Source organism: Aquarana catesbeiana, linkage group LG02 (genome assembly GCF_042186555.1).
Source record: "Aquarana catesbeiana isolate 2022-GZ linkage group LG02, ASM4218655v1, whole genome shotgun sequence".
Classification (NCBI taxonomy): domain Eukaryota; kingdom Metazoa; phylum Chordata; class Amphibia; order Anura; family Ranidae; genus Aquarana; species Aquarana catesbeiana.
In genome coordinates, this window is record NC_133325.1 from 110993887 (window position 1) to 111006272 (window position 12386).

The 12386-nt window shown below is 44.2% G+C and overlaps 1 protein-coding gene across 2 annotated transcripts in view; it reads right to left on the reverse strand.

Moving 5' to 3' along the window:
• B3GLCT (beta 3-glucosyltransferase) overlaps positions 1-12386 on the reverse strand; it is a 1077075-nt gene that overhangs the window by 415102 nt on the left and 649587 nt on the right. The gene's annotated exons all lie outside the window — the stretch shown is intronic.

Consider the following 12386-nt stretch of genomic DNA (forward strand, 5'->3'; position numbering starts at 1 on the left):
CCTCTCAGTCTCCGAGACCCGCGACCTGATCTTATCCAAGTCCTGTCTTATGATACCCACATTTAGCTGAACCTCCTCTATCTTAGAGGCTAGGGTAGTCTGACAGGAGGCGACGGCCGATTGGCAGGAGTTTATAGCCTCCATAAGGTCTATCAGTCCCGGCGGAGTATCAGCGGGGCCTGCCTCGTGTTCGGTCTGCGACGCCATGTTGCTATGGCGCGCAGGGGATCTTATGAAGCGGGATGTCGGGCTCTCTTCCTCCGGAATATTCGGGGGGAACTTCAATTTCTTACCCCTCTTTTGGTAGCCCGGAGTCCTGGAAGGCATCCAGATGATTCAGGGATGTGCTAGACCACGTAATAAAGCAGTGCGGATTAGATTAGCGGATCACACTCCAGGAGAGCTCAGAATAGACGTCCGCTCAGTCCGCCATCTTGGCCCCGCCCCCGGTCGTGGGATGTTTAGCTCTCCACAAGTCCGTCCACCCCACCTCTACCAGCAATCTACTCAAAATAGTACCTCTGTTCCCAGAGGGTGGTTGTGCCGGGGGATGTCTGTCAAGTCGGGGATCAAGGTAGCCATTAAAGTCTCCCAAAATCATTATAGGGACATCAGATTTGTCAACCAGGTAAGTCAAGAGGAGCTGCAGTACCTCCCTAGAGAATGGAGGAGGTATGTACACAAACACCAATATCAACGTTAAAGTATATAGTCTGCAGTGTAAAAATACAAATCTACCCATAGAATCAATAACTGCGTCTAATTCCTGGTAGGCCAAGGACTTGTGTACCAGGACACTCACCCCACGGGAATATGCAGTGTGAGTGGAGTGGTATTGCCCACCCAGGAATACCGCAGAAAACCAACCGTATCCCTTGTTAGATGAGTCTCCTGGAGGCTCACTATAGCGGGGTGAAACTTTTTCAGGCAGGTGCTTATCATAGTGCGTTTCAAGGGATCATGGACACCGCGGACATTCCACGTTACAACTGGAGTGTTTGCCATTTTTGGTGAGATAGGGTGTTATGTCCAATGTTAACCTGCCTCTTCGCCCCCATCCCAGGCAGCAAAGAGTCAGTGTACATCCCAAAGATACAGATTGTTCTGTTATAGCGTTCGGTATTGGTTCGAGATGATGACGTGAGGCGTCTGTGGAAGCATGTGCGTGATGGTTCCAAATGGAAGTGTGTCATTCCTAGCAGTAAAAACTTGCATAACAATCCTAAACCGGTTCCTTGGGTGTAGGCAACTGTCCCGCACAGGTCTGAGGAGGATTCCCTCATTCCGCCTTCACACCCTAAATCGTGTTGTAAACTTGTGCCAACCGGGCACTTTTTAACCAGCCCCTTCAACTGGGGTAAATTGACTTTCCAAAAAGTTCCTGTGGGAATAACTATCCCACAGTGGTATCCGTTATTCCTTAGTAAATCACTTGTAAATAAAGCTCTTGTCATGCGCTAACTTTGAAAAATAGAAACAGTGTCCCGCGTTGTAAATTGTAGACTCTAAACGTCTAATAGTGATATACCGACCCCTTAGCTCCATGCAGCGGCGTTCAGTCTCCCATGTCGGCCTCTCTATGCCTCCTGAGATCCTGTTCATTGCGGTCCAACCAGGCAGATGCTTCAGATGCAGATTCAAAAAAGGTTGACTGCCCTCTTGCCGTGATGCGTAGTTTGGCCGGATACAACATGGCATAGGTAACTTGGATCCTCTGCAGTCGTTTCTTCACCTCGGCAAACTTGGCCCTTTTGCGCTGCACCTCCGCCGAGAAGTCAGGATAGAATGATATTTTGGTTCCATTGTAGTGTACTGCGCCTCTTTCCCTGGCCAATCGAAGTATTATTTCTCTGTCCTTATAGTTCAGAAGCCTAGCCAGCATAGATCTAGGTGGGTTATCCGGAGGAAGGGGTCTAGGCGGTGTACGGTGAGCTTGTTCCACTGCGAACAGCGTGGTGAAGGCGTCTTTTGCCGAATATGTCCTGTAGCCATGTTTCTGTAAACGCCGTGGGGTCCCCTACCCTCCACCTTCCCCGGGAGCCCCACTATACGCACATTATTTCTCCTGAGACGATTCTCGATATCATCAGTTTTGGCGTTGGCTTGTGCTGATTGCTGTAGTGCACTCCTGGTGCCCCTAGTGAGGGGGGTATCACATCCTCTACCTCACTGATCCTACCCTCCACTGCTGTGGTTCTCTCCCTAATCTTTTGGATATCATGGCGCAGGAGGGACAAAATCTCAGTAAGGTTTCCAAACTGCATTTTCAGTCCATTAACAGACACTGTGTAACTCTGCCGTAGGATGTCATTCAAAGTAGGCTGCTGTGCCTCATCCTGCAGGGAATCAGAACCGTCTGAATTAAGGATCAGGGAGCCTTCTAAAGGCAGCGTGTCATCTAGTGCTATGGCGCCATCTTGCCCATCAGTCTCTAGTGCTAGTGACTGCTGCATTAGGGGGAGAGCGCCGCTCTGTCCCTGCATCTTTTGTGCATAGTACACCATGTCCCTGGGTTGCTCCTTCCCCAACTGTTTCACAGATTTTGTCGTCTTACCGCTCGGTTCCTGTGCCTTGTCTGTGCTGCGCGCCACACGCTGTAGTGAACAATGCTAATGCTCCCTGAGCGGCATTGTTGACCGCAACACTGTGCATGTCCAACTGGTGGATCTCCAGACCACTGTGCTCTGTGTGAAACAGTGGTCCACATCCTCAGAGTGCTGCTGGCACATGTTTGGCAAATGCTACACCACTACAGTATTTTTTAAAAATGGCATATGCTTTACTTTTTAGGCAGCCTGATTAACAAATTAAAAAAATATGGCTTTGGTTAGGCATAATATCTCACAGTACACATATGGTGAAGGTGGAGCTGTTTTTTTTTAAATCCTTTAAATAGTTGGAATGTAATGATTATACCAGGTCAGTCTGTAGTGTCACTTGCCACAATATTAAAATTCATGGACCATTCATTATAATGATTACTCCATTTCTATCACGATGCAAGCACTACTTGACCTGAAGGATAATGGAGTGTTTTTCACAAACTTTAGATGTGTATTCAGAATTCCGAGACCATTGTCTATTCTTACAGTTTCCATCACCATTATGTCATTTTAAAACTTGATTCAATACAGTTTTACTATAAGATATACAATTAGATACATAGTTAGTCAGCTTGAAAAAAGACACAAGCCCATCCAGTTCAGCCCATATAAAATAGAAACAAATAGAAACCCTTAATATACACCATACACACAATCCTATGGGCTAAAAAAATGTCCTCCTGATCCCTCAAGAGGCAAGTGGATGTTCCCTGAATCAACTGCCCCTGCTACTATTACCTATTAATGTTAATATCTATTCTTCATCATCCAAGTCTTTTCCACATTTTTCACAGCTCTTACTGTGGAGGCAAATCTTTCTCCAGACTTAAAGAGTGCCCCCTGGTCCTTTGTAATGACCTTAAAGTCAAGTATTTTTTTTAAAGATTTTTTTGGATCATCACAAAAATTTGACACAGACCATATGGCATAGGTTCTCTAACCACTGTTCTCCTCAATGTCATTCAACAAAGCAAGTGATATTTGATTTATCATCCTCCTTGTACATGTTACAGATATATCAACATGGTTTTCCCATGAGACTCTAATGCCCTGTACACACGATAGGATTTTCCAACAACAAAATCCATGTTTTTTTTCCGACGGATGTTGGCTCAAACTTGTCTTGCATATACACAGTCACACAAATCTTGTCGGAAATTCCGAACGTCAAGAACGTGGTGATGTACATGTAAGACGAGCCAAGAAAAATGAAGTTCAATAGCCAGTGCGGCTCTTCTGCTTGATTCTGAGCATGCGTGGAACTTTGTGTGTCGGAATTGTATACACACGATTGGAATTTTCGATAATGGATTTTGTTGTTGGAGAATTTGAGAACCAGCTCCCAAATTTTGTGTGTCGGAAATTCCGATGGAAAATGTCCGATGGAGCCTACACACGGTCGGAATTTCCGACAACAAGCTCCCATCGAACATTTTCCAAAATCCGACCGTGTGTACGCAGCATTAAGCCTAGGTTCGCATAGGTACAATTTGGCATGCGATTTGACATGCCAAATCACACGCCGAATCAGAGGCTATTGCCAGCAATGGTACCGTCCGAATCGTTGTGGAGCTGAAATTGCGGCGACACACCCATTACCAAAAGTAGTTCCTATACTACTTTTGGTGACTTCAGGGGATGATTTGTATATACATCTGTGCAGGAACCCGCACAGATGTCTGTCAAATCGCCCCTGAGGTCAGACTGCATTGCAGGGTTGAAATTGTGCTAGTTCAGCTGAACTTGCACGATTTCTAACCCAAAGCAATGTGAACCTAGGCTAACAGTTACATACAGTTGTGCTCATAAGATTACATACCCAGGAAGAATTTATGATTTCTTGGGCATTTTTCAGAGAATCTGAATGATAACACAAAAACATTTCTTTCACTCATGGTTAGTGTTTGACTGAAGCCATTTATTATCATACAACTGTGTTTACTCTTTTTAAATCATAATGACAACAGAAACTACCCAAATGACCCTGATGAAAAGTTTACATACCCTGGTGATTTTGGCCTGATAACATGCACATACAAGTTGACACAAAGGGGTTTGAATGGCTATTAAAGGTAACCATCCTCACCCGTGATCTGTTTGCTTGTAATTCGTGTGTGTGTATAAAAGGTCAATGCATTCAATCAATATCAGGATAGCAGAGACTCTTCCTCATCCTTTTTGTTAGAGGGCCTATAACATACTCCCACAAGTAATTTTCTGCACTGCTATGGAACTCCAGCCACGAGACTGTACCATCATAGTTTTTGTTGGGAATATCTCTCAAACTCACTTTTAGATCACTCTACACATATAAACATATATACCCCTCCACCTCTTTTACCGATTCTGTCCCTCCGAAATAGAGTGTACCCCTCGATATTTGCAGCAAAGTTGTGGGAGGTGTCCAACCAGTATTCCATTATTCTCATTAAGTCAAAGTGCTCCTTGAATAACAGTTCTAGTTTTTCCATTTTGTTTGCCAGGCTTCTTACATTTGTAAATATAACTTTTAAATTTGTATTAGTTTATTATTATTATATTATTCATTGATGTGTTTGCAATAATGTTTTCTTTTTTTTATATATATATATATATATATATACACACACACACACACACAGCGATATATAAAATTGGATATAAATATATCATACTTATACAAATGTTTTCTTTATTTCCTTTCTCTTCCTGGAGGCTTGGGGAAACCTAATCTAACCCCCCTCCCACCCCACCATGCAGCAACAGATCACTTTTAGTGACATAGTACTTGATGTTATCAGCAAGCAGTAAATCACTAATGTAGTGATTGGCTTTTGCAGGAGAAGGCAGAGAAAGCTTGATCAGCTTCACAGAGATGGTAACCACATTTACAATACCAACATTTTACAGTATCAGAGAAGCTGTTGCCCAACATTATGGATATCAAGAAGTGAGCAGGAGGTGAGCAGTACAGAAACAGGAATCATGATATATTCCTATCGTTTGGCAAGGTGACAAACTTTTGTAAGAGAAAACATGAAATTCGATTTTACCATGCCTCCTGATCCTCAAATGTTTTCAGCTCTACTCCTTGAGTAGAGTGTAAGCATCATAACGCTGGGGCCCCAATGTCTATACATTGCCTTTAAGAAAAGAAATCTACCATTGTGACTGGTGAACATCTGACTCCCTTTTGTACTATCATTGATAAGGAAATTAAGCTGGACCAAAAATCTGCCCTAGTACAGTCAGGAGTTAGGGAGAGCAAGAAGAAAAAAGTGCAGGCTGGACTTCTGGAGCTAACCAACTTTTCGCTAAAAACTTTGTAGCCTTTCCCACTGCTAATCATCCTGAGATGTTCTAAACTGTAAATTGCCAATCATTTGGGAATCCTGAATAGTACCAGCTAAACAGGCTGAGAACAACTGATAAAAGCCCCTATAAGGCCGCTTCACACTGGTGCGACATATGCTCCGACTTTGGGAGCACATCGCATGACGTGTACAAATCAATTGCTCCCTATGACAGCCATCTTAAACACTTCAGCCCCGGAAGGATTTACCCCCTTCCTGACCAGAGCACTTTTTACAATTTGGCACTGTGTCGCTTTAACTGCTAATTGCGCGGTCATGCAATGCAGTACCCAAACGAAATTTGCGTCCTTTTCTTCCCACAAATAGAGCTTTCTTTTGATGGTATTTGATCACCTCTGCCGTTTTTATTTTTTGCGCTATACACGGAAAAAGACCGAAAATTTTGAAAAAAAATGATATTTTCTACTTTTTTTTCTAAAAAAAATCCAATAAACTCAATTTTAGTCATACATTTAGGCCAAAATGTATTCGCCCACATGTCTTTGGTAAAAAAAATGTCAATAAGTGTATATTTATTGGTTTGCGCAAAAGTTATAGCGCCTACAAACTAGGGTACATTTTCTGGAATTTACACAGCCTTTAATTTATGACTGCCTATGTCGTTTCTTGAGGTGCTAAAATGGCAGGGCAGTACAAAACCCCCACAAGTGACCCCATTTTGGAAAGTAGACACCCCAAGGAAATTGCTGAGAGGCATGTTGAGCCCATTGAATATTCATTTTTTTTATCCCAAGTGATTGAATAATGACAAAAAAAAAAAAAAAAATTACAAAAAGTTGTCACTAAATGATATATTGCTCACACAGGCCATGGGCATATGTGGAATTGCACCCCAAAATACATTTAGCTGCTTCTCCTGAGTATGGGGATACCACATGTGTGGGACTTTTTAGGAGCCTAGCCGCGTACGGGGCCCCGAAAACCAATCACCGCCTTCAGGATTTCTAAGGGTGTAAATTTTTGATTTCACTCTTCACTGCCTATCACAGTTTCGGAGGCCATGGAATGCCCAGGTGGCACAAACCCCCCCAAATGACCCCATTTTGGAAAGTAGAAACCCCAAGCTATTTGCTGAGAGGCATGGTGAGTATTTTGCAGCTCTCATTTGTTTTTGAAAATGAAGAAAGACAAGAAAAACATTTTTTTTTTCTTTTTTCAAAACTTTGTGACAAAAAGTGAGGTCTGCAAAATACTCACTATACCGCTCAGCAAATAGCTCATACTCAGGAGAAGCAACAAAATGTATTTTGGGGTGTAATTTCACATATTCCCATGGCATGTTTGAGCAATATATCATTTAGTGACAACTTTGAGCAAAAAAAAAAAAAAAATGTCTCTTTCCCGCAACTTGTGTCACAATATAAAATATTCCATGGACTCGACATGCCTTTCAGCAAATAGCTTGGGGTGTCTACTTTCCAAAATGGGGTAATTTGGGGGGTTTTGAACTGTCCTGGCATTTTATGCACAACATTTAGAAGCTTATGTCACACATCACCCACTCTTCTAACCACTTGAAGACAAAGCCCTTTCTGACACTTTTTGATTACATGAAAAAATAATTTTTTTTGCAAGAAAATTACTTTGAACCCCCAAACATTATATATTTTTTTTAAAGCAAATGCCCTACAGATTTAAATGGTGGGTGTTTCATTTTTTTTTTCACACAGTATTTGCGCAGCGATTTTTCAAACGCATTTTTTGGGGAAAAAACACACTTTTTTAAATTTGAATGCACTAAAACACACTATATTGCCCAAATGTTTGATGAAATAAAAAAGATGATCTTAGGCCGAGTACATGGATACCAAACATGACATGCTTTAAAATTGCGCACAAACGTGCAGTAGCGACAAACTAAATACATTTTTAAAAGCCTTTAAAAGCCTTTACAGGTTACCACTTTAGATTTACAGAGGAGGTCTACTGCTAAAATTACTGCCCTCGATCTGACCTTCGCGGTGATACCTCACATGCATGGTGCAATTGCTGTTTACATTTGACGCCAGACCGACGCTTGCGTTCGCCTTAGCGCGAGAGCAGGGGGGACAGGGGTGCTTTTTTTTTTTATTTTTTTTTTTTGCTTTTTTTTCTTATTTTTAAACTGTTTCTTTCATTTTTTTTTTTTTTTTAAATCATTTTTATTGTTATCTCAGGGAATGTAAATATCCCCTATGATAGCAATAGGTAGTGACAGGTACTCTTTTTTGAAAAAATTGGGGTCTATTAGACCCTAGATTTCTCCTCTGCCCTCAAAGCATCTGACCACACCAAGATCGGTGTGATAAAATGCTTTCCCAATTTCCCAATGGCGCTGTTTACATCCGGCGAAATCTAAGTCATAAAATGCTCGTAGCTTCCGGTTTCTTAGGCCATAGAGATGTTTGGAGCCACTCTGGTCTCTGATCAGCTCTATGGTCAGCTGGCTGAATCACCGGCTGCATTCTCAGGTTCCCTGTTGAGACAGGAGAGCCAGAGAAAAACACGGAAGATGGTGGGGGGGGGGGCATTCCCTCCCACTGCTTGTAAAAGCAGTCTAGAGGCTAATTAGCCGCTAGGATTGCTTTTACATGAAAGCCGACCGCTGGCTGAAAAGAATGATACCAAGATGATACCTAAACCTGCAGGCATCATTCTGGTATAACCACTCAAAGTCGTGAATGGCGTACCTGAAGACCAAAAAATGGTTAACAATAAAGCACAGTAAACGGTAAAGTATAAAAAATTGCATACCTGAAAAGCAAACATGGTAAAACATAATTACAATAAAACATTGCAGAATAGAATACAGTAAAAAAGAGCAGAACAATAGAGAGAGAGAATAGAGAGAGAGAGAACAATAAAACGACAACTATTTTTTTTAATTTTATATTTTTGTTTGTGTTTTTTTTTTTTTTTACACTTTGTTTTGTAACTAACTTTTATAACTGTAACCGGTTCCAGGTTCGGGTCTCTCAAAATGCGATGGCATCTTGGGAGACCCTGTGAATGTGTGCCTAGTCTGTCGAATGCTGTACCCTACGCTAATACGCAACTAGTGAATGGTAGCGTTCAAAACATTCACCAATGCAAAGACCAGGATTGTCAGGACAGGAGGGACAAAAATAGCGGGTGTCATGCTTATATCCGTGCTTGCTGCAGACAAGACATCTTTTTTGGGGGGGTTCGTTGGGTAGGGGTACTCGGGAGGACATAAAGAAAATGCCTCTCTTGCAGCTGACTGCATTTGGTTGGGGATGTGAATGGGGGAATTACGGGCGCTGCAGAAGTGGTGGGTTCCCAATTAGGATTGGCGAATGCAGCAGGAAGGGCACTATGGGCACGACGGGCCTATGTTCGTCTTCTTGGTGGCAGTGGGACACTACTTGTGCTTGCCACCTCACCAGCTTGAACTGCACTTATGGAACTCGCCACGTCACCAAGTGTTACTGCAGTGCTGGTTTGACTACGACCGGGGTGTACTAGGCCGCTGGTGCTTGCCAGTTCACCAAAACGCTACCAAAAAATCTGTTAGCGATCGCAGGGATCAGGCCTGACTCTGCGAACGCTGCAGTTATGCGTTTAGTGTTTTGTAAGTAACAGTGATCGATCGATACTGCACTTGGGTGGGCTGGGCCAGGCAGAGGGGCAAAACGCAGGTGCTAGCAGGTATCTGGGCTGATCCCGCTAACACTGCGTTTTTGGGAACCCTAAACTGCTGGGGACGCTAGTATAGATCTGACCGGATCAGATATTGATCCGTTCAGATACTATACCACTAAGGGAGGTGTACGGTGCGTGCCATGGGTGTTAGCGGTACTGGCGCTAATCTGACGCTGCCTGGGGCTGGTGCTTGCCAGTTCATCAAAACGCTACCAAAAAAACTGTTAGCGATCGCAGGGATCAGGCCTGACTCTGCGAACGCTGCAGTTATGCGTTTAGTGTTTTGTAAGTGACAGTGATCGATTGATACTGCACTTGGGTGGGCTGGGCTGGGCGGAGGGGCAAAACGCAGGTGCTAGCAGGTATCTGGGCTGATCCTGCTAACACTGCGTTTTTGGGAACCCTAAACTGCTGGGGACGCTAGTATAGGTCTGATCGGATCAGATATTGATCTGTTCAGATACTATACCACTAAGGGAGGCGTATGCTGCATGCATGGGTGTTAGCGATACTGGCGCTAACCTGACGCTGCCTGGGGCTGGTGCTTGCCAGTTCACCAAAACGCTACCAAAAAAACTGTTAGCGATCACAGGGATCAGGCCTGACTCTGCGAACGCTGCAGTTATGCGTTTAGTGTTTTGTAAGTGACAGTGATCAATCGATACTGCACTTGGGTGGGCTGGGCTGGGCCGGGCGGAGGGGCAAAACGCAGGTGCTAGCAGGTATCTGGGCTGATCCCGCTAACACTGCGTTTTTGGGAACCCTAAACTGCTGGGGACGCTAGTATAGATCTGATCGGATCAGATATTGATCCGTTCAGATACTATACCACTAAGGGAGGTGTACGGTGCGTGCCATGGGTGTTAGCGGTACTGGCGCTAATCTGACGCTGCCTGGGGCTGGTGCTTGCCAGTTCATCAAAACGCTACCAAAAAAACTGTTAGCGATCGCAGGGATCAGGCCTGACTCTGCGAACGCTGCAGTTATGCGTTTAGTGTTTTGTAAGTGACAGTGATCGATTGATACTGCACTTGGGTGGGCTGGGCTGGGCGGAGGGGCAAAACGCAGGTGCTAGCAGGTATCTGGGCTGATCCCGCTAACACTGCGTTTTTGGGAACCCTAAACTGCTGGGGACGCTAGTATAGATCTGATCGGATCAGGTATTAATCCGTTCAGATACTATACCACTAAGGGAGGCGTATGCTGCGTGCGTGGGTGTTAGCGGTACTGGCGCTAATCTGACGCTGCCTGGGGCGACGCATATCACCGCCGGGCGATCAGGGGGCTAAACCTTTATTCGGTAATAAACGGCGGGTGCCCTGACACTATAAAAAATAAACGTAACCAGCGTCACCCGTAACGGTTATACCGTGATCAGTGGTGAAAGGGTTAACTAGGGGGCAATCAAGGGGTTAAAACATTTATTAGATAGTATATGGGGGTCCCTGTTGCTATAAAACGCTGACGGCGAACCTAAATATTTATGTCCCTAACTAGCGTCACCAGCGACACTAATACAGCGATCAGAAAAATGATCGCTTAGTGACACTGGCGACGGGGGGTGATCAAGGGGTTAAAACTTTATTAGGGGGGGTTAGGGGAATATCCTAGACCTACAGGGGGCTAACACTAACTGCCCTACCACTTCTAACTGTCACAAACTGACACCATGCAGTAATCAGAAAAAAAAAAACAAAACAAAAAAAAAACACTGCTTGGTGTCAGTTTGACAGGGGGGGAGGGGTGATTGGGGGGGATCGGGGGGCGATCGGGGGTGTAAAGTGTGCCTGGCATGTTCTACTGTGTGTGTGTGTGTGTGTATGTGTTGTGCATTCACATGTCTTCTCTCCTCGGCGCCGGAACGGAAACTGCCGAGCCGAGGAGAGATGGATGACATCACATCCTCTGCCTCTGTGTACTATACAGAGGCAGAGGATGTTTCTCATTGGCTGGGAGCGATCGCGAGGGGGGGGCCACGATCGGATGGCCTCCCCCTCATCTCTGATCGCTGCCAGACAAAAGCCGACTGCCGCTGGCACCGGGGGGGGGGTCCCATCGGACCCCCCGCCCGCGGGAAGGCAATCACGTACCAGGTACGTGATTTTGCCTGCCCGTGCCATTCTGCTCACGTATATAGGCGTGAGGCGGTCGGCAAGTGGTTAACAGGTCCGATACAAGTCAGCCCGACTTTAGAAAAGGTTCCTGCACTACTTTGGTTCGACTTTTGTCCATTGTCAGCCCACTCAATATCATTGAAGTTGGATCAAAGTCACATCCTCGTCCTAACCATCCGACTTGTGACATCCAACATGGTGATTACAGCAGCAGGAAAAGGAATTTATGTCACACTGGGATTGTTTTGATTGGCTAAAGGACAAGTTGGACTATCTCGAATGGAAGTAAGACCGATGTCGCAGGGCAAAGTAGGATGACAGTCATGTCATACCAGTGTGAATCCAGCCTAACCCATGAACATCTAAATATCTAAAATTGCACCTTTACTACAATTTTACCAATAAAGGTTTCTGTGCAAACCTTTTTTTTTATTCAGTTTGCCTGTGGCTTCATGCAAGTGCATCTCCTATAAGGATTAATGGTACACACCTAAGGCAATATTATATGCACTTTACATGTTATATTGTTTTTAATGAAAGCAACAGCATACAAAAACAGGACATGTTCTCTGTGCTATAACATTTACACAGTAAACACATGTTAAAAAAAATGGGAATAAACATTACCCCCCAAAAATACATCACAATGCATGCAAACCTTCATATCTATGTTT